Here is a 7,111-nt window from a genome sequence, read left to right as displayed (position 1 = left end):
CACCCCCACCCTGTCCCCTTGGGGGAGGATCCTGGAGAGGGCAGCTCTGGCCCAGCCCCACCGTCCATGGTGAGGCTCACCTGACCCGCAGGGCAGAGCCCAGCCAGGTGGAGGTCAGTGGAGGGGCCTAGGAAGTCTTGGGGATGTCAGGGGTCCTAAAAAGGCCCTGGAGGGTCGTATGGGGCCCTGGGGACAGTCCATTCAGAGTCACCCCTGCTGAATCCAGGCCTGAGCTGGGACGGGGGTCACCAGGGTGTGGCAGCCTCATCCTGGAGGCCTTCCTCTCCTGTCTAATGGGAAACTGCGGGGCTGAAATGGGGGCTGCTGCAGAGGCCCCGTGAGGTGGCTACCAGCGGGTGGCGCGCCAGGATGCAGGGCCGGCCTCGGACAGCTGCCGGAGCACCTGGTGACCAGCAGCCTTGTGAGGGGGCTCCCAGCACTGGTTAGAGCCTCAGCCCCTCCCTGGGGTTCACAGGCCCCAGCCTGCCTGAGGCCACCCCACTGAGAACCAGTCCAGGACCCAGCAGAGGAGCTTCCTGGGGCGTCTACAGGGCGTGGAGCTCCCAGGTCCACGGAGCCTGCACCTGCATCCTCAGCTGTCCGGGGTGGTGAGTTGGGGTTCTGTCCTGGGGCAGACAGCAGAGGTTGCGCACTCAGGGGCCTCTGCTCCTGCCCCCACCGTGAAAGCCCTGGGTGCCCCCCAACCACCGACCACTGGAGCGGGTGGCAAGGCCGAGGGGTCAGAGCAAGCAGTGTGACCCTGGGCAGCCCTGAGTCCAGGCTGCGGGGAGGTGGGCAGGCGTCCTGGCATTCTGGAGTGGCAGGCCTGGGTCCCACGGCCCTGGAGTGGGTGCTGGGGGCTGGCCAGCCTGGGGCGCCCCAGACCCTGGTCCCCGGCGGGCACTCTGGGGGGACCACTTCTCCAGGTCTAGCGCCGCCAATGCCTGGAGCTGCCCGGCCCCAGTGGGGGGATCTGTGCCGTACTGGGGGTGGCCAGGCCCCGAGAACTGGAGCAGGGCTGTCTGAGGCAGGGCCTGCCTGCCGCGGGCATAGTGCAAAAGAGCCTTGGATTTCCCACAGCCTACGTTACAGATAACGGTCCCATAGAAAGGCTCGTTTAAACGTCTCCCCTTCCTTGTTGCACAAATGTGCTATTTCATGACAAAAAGTCCAGCCTTTTGAAGTGACAGACGGCCCTTCTTTTTGTCCCTCTCCCCATCTCCCGGGTGCACGGCTCGGTGCTACTGGGCAGGAATGCCAACGTCATCAGCGGTGTGCCCAAGGAGCCAAGGGGCCGTGCGTGTGCATGTGTGCGGATGTGTGTGTGCGTGTGCATACATGTGGGTGGGTGTGTGGGAATACATGTGGGCGCATGCGCATACATGTGGGTGTGTGGGGGCCTACATGTGGGCGTGTGCAGGTTACATGTGGGTACGTGTACATACGTGTGGGCATGTGCGGATACATGTGGGTGCGTGCACACAGGTAGGCCTCTGCCCCCGGACCCAGGCACTGCCTCCCAGGGCTCCCTGTGCTGCCCCCAGGAGTCTGATCCCTAAAGGCTGACCAGTGCCCAGCTCTGTGCCCAGGGCTCCTGTGCTCTCTGGCACAGATGCATTCTGGGCACTGAGTGGACCCTCGGCCTGGACAGGCGTGGCCAGTGTGGCCTGGGGTCGGCCTCTCTGTAACTGTGGTACCACCTGTGCGGTCCGAGAGGCAGTTTTGGCCTGGAGCAGGGGTGGGTGGACCCATGCTGAGACTCTGCTGGGGATGGAGGACCCAGTGGGGTCCGGGAGGGGGGCTGCTGGAAGGCAGCAGGAGCCCCCACTGTTCCGAGGCTCCTTCTCCATGTGAGACCCAGATGGTGCCCTTCCTTGGGCATCTCAGAGGCCAGGTGCTGGGACCCTCAGGTGGCTCTTGCTGCTAAGCACTGTGCCCTAAAACGTTCCGGCGCCCAAGCCACCCAGCAGGCTTTGGGGCTCACAGGACACTTCCCCCTTTGGCTGTGCCCGTCACCACGTCCTGGCCATGCTGCTTCCCCATCAGCCCCCAACCCTTAAATTTGCAGGGGGGCCCGGCCCCACGGGCATGGAGAGGCTGTGTCAGGGCCCGTCTCTGGGGCCCCCGAGGTCCGGGGCCTGCCTGGCGCCTTTGCTCACGCTGCCCCCTACCCAGAGCCTCCTCTTCTCTGTCTCTCACTCTGCAGGTCAGTCTCCTCTGGAGGGGGAGCCTCTCTGTGCGATCCTGGCCCAGGGCGGAGGCGACCAGTACAGCCTCTGTGCCAGCCTCCAGCAAGACACTCGTGTTATGATTTTGTTCAATTAACCCTTGTTAAGCGGAGCACAGGGTGCTGGATGGTGAGCCGGGTTCAACAACAGACCACAAGAGCCAATGAAACAGGCGAGTTTATTACTCGCAGGGGAGGTCAGGCAGGCAGGCAGCGCGAGCTTGCATCAGGGTCCACGGGGGCAATGCTTTGGGGTCCCTGCGCTGGGCCGGATTGGTCAATTCAAACCACAAGAGTGGAGTTTCGGTCCACCCTGGGGGTCTCATCTCAGGGGCACCAGGGGAAGGCAGGCCAGGGAGGGAGGGCGCTGTGGCTCACCGGGCTGCTGGGAAGGCCCCTCAGGAGGCTGCACCAGCCTGTGACTCTTGGGCTGCTGTCCGCGGCCTGCACTTGCTGACTGCAAGGCTGCCAGCCAAATGAAGTGTCTGCGGGGCCACTATACCACGCAGGGGCTTAGCTAAGCTCTCGCCAGCACAGCACCTGGCCGCGGGCCGGGGGCTCCCCGAGGAGGGCCAGGAACTTCTGCCAGCTGCTCATCTACAGATCGGTAAACTGAGGCCCAGGACAGAGCCCCAGGGCCACTGTGCACCTGCGACGTCCTGCCCTGGTGCGTAGGGACCTCTGGGGACACCGGCCAGGGTCCTGCTCCCCTGGGGGCACAGAGCGATGGGAGCCACACCGCTCAGCCAGGACTCTCAGGTGGCCCGGCTATCCCCGCACCCAGAACCAGTTCGCGCTCCAAGGCTGCTCTCTTGGGGATGAACAGTGTCAGCAGAAGCAGAGCCAGCTTTCAGGGGCAGCGCTGGTGGATGGACCCCACCTGCTCCAGGGGGCGTCGCTGCAGCCCCAGGCACGGCCTCCGCCCGAAGGGGAAGGAGAAGCCACCAGGTCTGCAGTTCAGGAGCTGGGGCGGAGCCGGAGGGGAGGCCACGAGCAGAAAGGGCACCTGGTCTGCAGTCAGTCCTGCTCTGGTCTGGCAGGACGCAGGGGCCTGAGGCCGCCACGCTCAGCACAGGGAACCAAGGGGAGAGGCCCGTGCACACCAGCCAGGGCTCAGCGCAGCCCCGTCCGCAGGGCCCGCCCAGGGGTGACCGGACATGCAGCAAGAGGCCCGGCCCCTGCCCTCCAGCCGTCACACGGGTTTAACCCCGAGCCCCCCGAGTCTCTTCAGCTACAGAGAGATGAACTAGCAGAAGCACAGGCCCAGCTCCACGTGGCCCGGGGCCCCCGCGGCATCCTCGCGGTGGGGGCGGCATGCGTGGGCCAGGCAGCAGGTGTAGCCGGACGAGAACTGCAGTGGGGCCTCCTGCAACAGGGCCTCGCCCTCGGGGGCGCCCAGGAGGGCCCGCCTGCAGTCCCCCAGCAGCGCATACACAAAGCAGAGTCTGTTTCTGGTCTCCTAGCCCATCAGTGCCGAATGCGGCGCCAGCAGCAGGCTGGCCTCCCCAGCTCTGAGGACCAGCTCCCGCATCTTCCTCTTAGAAAACTTTCGGAACCAGCACAGGGTGTTAGCACTTAAGACCATGAGGAAGGGGCCGGAAAATGCATTGGCGGTGATCAGGAGGAACCGCTGAGCTGGGTGGTGTTCCCTGAGCCCTAAAAGCAAGGGGAGGAACAGTGATGCCAAGGAGAGAAGAGTCAGGACGATGCCAAGTGTGATCCTGCAGCCCCAGTACCGCAGGCAGGACCTGGGCGACAGAGCACCGTTCACAATGCCCACGGCATGCTTGTACACCTCGGGGTCCTCCAGCACCCAGGGTGCTGAAGGTGCCCACCTTCCACGAGGGCAGGTTGCCCCTGTTGACGCAGTCCAGGGTCTCCCCGCTGTAGAGGGTGGGGGCCGAGCGCAGGGCCGGGGCGCGCCACACAGTGGCTGGGGAGGCACTGGAGCTGCGCCACCTTCGGGTAGAAGCGGCTGTCTGCAGCCTCCAGGTAGGTCAGGCCGAGGTGCAACGGGACCCGGCAGGCCCTCAGTAGGACCGGGATGACCGGTTTCCCCTCCAGGCAGGAGCCCAAGAGGGACAGTCGGCCTCCAGCAGCCACCGCCAGCTTTGCACGAAGCCCCGGCTCTGCTGGATGCAGTCTGCCACGTTCTCCAGCGCGTTCCTGCCCGGTGTGAAGTCCCGCTCGTGCAGGCAGACCCTCAGCCCCGCATGGTCCGCCTCCAAGGGACTGAAGAGCCCGTGGGTCCACGTGGCGTCCACGCCGCTGTAACTCACAAACAGGTGGGACTTCTCGCTTGGCCTCAGTGGGGGTATGGCCAGGGCCACGCCTTCCTCCCTGGGACTGGAACCCACAGGCGCTGCCCTGAATCTGCCTCTGGTCCCTGTGGAGAAAACTGCCCTTAGGCTGAAAGAGACGAAGACAGACAGGCTGACTGTGCAGATGGACTACGGCCAACCATCTATAGAGGTGGAGCCGCAGTCACGACCAGCCGCTACCAGCCCCGGAAGCCGCAAACCACCCAAACCCACCAGGACGCGGCCAACGACTGTCACTCTTCCCCCTTCCAACTCGGGACCCACCAGAGAGAGTCACAACGCTCCCCTAACTAACCTCCAGGACCCAGCCTCCCGGGGGGCAGCCTGAGCCCCCTTCCCACTAGGAAGCCTCCTACTGCCCGGCCTGCCAAACCCCAGTGACCTGGACCCCACTCCAGTGCGCCCTGGGCAACCAGCCTCTGCTGTGCCCACCCGGGGGTCTCCGGCGATGTCCACAGGACATCTAGCTCCAAAAGGGTTGGGGCTTACAGTGGCCACACCTTCTAGTCACCTGTGGCTCATGTGTCAGTGGTCATGGGAGGTTGAATGTCTGTGTCCCCCCCAGACTTCTTGTGTTGAGATCCTAACCCCCAAGGTGATGGTCTAAGGAGGCGGGGCCTTTGGGAAGTGACGAGGTCACCAGGTGGAACCCCCATGATGGGGTCAGTGTCCTTATAAAAAAGACCCCAGAGAGCTCCCCCAGCCCACGTGAGGACCCAGTGTCCAGGAGCCAGCAAGCGGGCCTCAGGGAACCACACCACGTAGCCCCTGGTCTGCGGGGCCTCCAGCCTCTGGAGCGGTGGGACGTGACCGTGTGTTGTGTAAGCACCTCCTGCGGTGTGGTGCGGTGCAGCTGAGTGGACCGGGCCGGGTCCCACCCCACAGCATGCCCAGGAAGGGCAGCCACGCTGTGCAGGGCACTAGACCTCCTCTGCTCTGCACACACCCTCCCATCGAGATGCCGCTGCTCCAATTCAGTGAGCGGAGGGCTGAGCTTGAACTGCCTTTACTTGGGTCTGTCTGCTTGTCTCTAAGAGCGCCACCTCCCCAAGGCTCAATCGTGGGAGCTTTCTCACGTGCCCACGGCCAGCCATGGTGACCCCAGCAAGCGGCCCTCCCGCTGGAGCCCTGCAAACCCGCAGGCGCGAGGTGGGTTGTGACCTCCCTGCAGCCGGGGGCCCCCAGCTGAGACCCCTCCCCACTTGGGTGGGCAGGGTGGGGTCACGAGGGCTAGGCCAGCCCTGCAAGGCCTGTGCGGTCTAGCCAGCAGCTCCGGGAAACTGTCTCCCCACTCTCCCCTTCCACAGGGACCCCTGACACCGCCTGCCCTGCGGCAGGAAGACACCACACCTTCCTGGCTAGCAAGCCCTTGTGCCGCAGCCGTCCCCTCCTGGAGGTGGCAGCTGAGCGTCAGGGCAGGAGGCTCTGAGGGACACGGTGGGAGAGCCTGGCGCTCAGGGTCGTGTCCCCCGCCCGCCCCCCGGATCCTCTCACCTGCACTTCCAAGCGGGGAAGGGCGCTCCTTCCATAGCGTCCAGGCGTCCAGGAGGCGGAGGCCACCGCTGTGCTGTCCTGGGCACCAGCGGTCTGAATATTGCACTCACGCTGCCCACTTCCTCACCCCAGTCCTCCGAGGAGGCCTGGGGGCAGTCAGGGATGCTCCCCCAGACAGAAGGAAGTCTTCAGCCAACACTTTCTGAAGGCATCTCTGCTAAAACTAACAAACAGCGAGAAAATGAAAGAAGGAAGCAGGTTGAGGAAGGAGGGGTTGAGGCGCTGGGAAAAGGCACGGGCTGGACCCCGGACGGCAGGGAGGCAGGATGGCCAGGGTGCTCTCGAAATCCGTCTGATGGTGGTGCCAGGTGACCAGGGCGCCCTGGCGGAGCCCCGTGCTTTCCCGGGGCTGGGTCAGCCCCTCCGGCTGGAAGCAGCGACATGAAGGGCTGGAGTGACCGGTTTCAGGGGGACAGGCCTGGAGGGGTTCAGGGCTGGGAGTGCACCCTCGGTGCCCTGGGGCTGACTGCTCCTCCAAGGGAAGATCCCAGCTGCTGGGTGACCCCCCACAAACAGCCACACTCTCCTCCAGTAACTTCCCCGGCCCCTGGGGCCCAGGGGAGGGGGCAGCCGCACCTTCCTGCGGCTTCCGGAAGCCCACCTGGCCCCTTAGCAGTTCTGCTAAGTAACCCGGGGAGTGGCCATTGCTGTCTCTTGGGGCCCTGCCCCTTGATGATTCCCTCCCACCTGGGGAAGGTGGCCCTCAAAGGCTCCCATCAGGCCCATGTGATCACTTAAAAAATAGCTATTCAACCTCATACCGGACGAAGAAACACGTTAAATCAGTGTGGTACTCACTCTTTTATTCCCATAAAACCGCCAAACCCAGAACTGATGACGTAGCCCAGTGCCGGTCAGCTGCGGTGGCCAGACTTGTCCCCTCTGGTTTGGAACAGAACCGGTACTGTGATCCCGGAGGCCTGGAAAGAGGGCTCTGCCCTTTGAGGGCCAAATCCCGCAGGTGCTGTAACTGCGGCTGACTCGACTCTGTGCCTGGACTATGGGATCT

This window comes from Aethalodelphis obliquidens, unplaced genomic scaffold (assembly GCF_003676395.1).
Source record: "Aethalodelphis obliquidens isolate GAN/ISIS:26980383/991018 unplaced genomic scaffold, ASM367639v1 scaffold11, whole genome shotgun sequence".
NCBI lineage: Eukaryota > Metazoa > Chordata > Mammalia > Artiodactyla > Delphinidae > Aethalodelphis > Aethalodelphis obliquidens.
Note: the sequence above shows the minus strand (reverse complement) of the source record.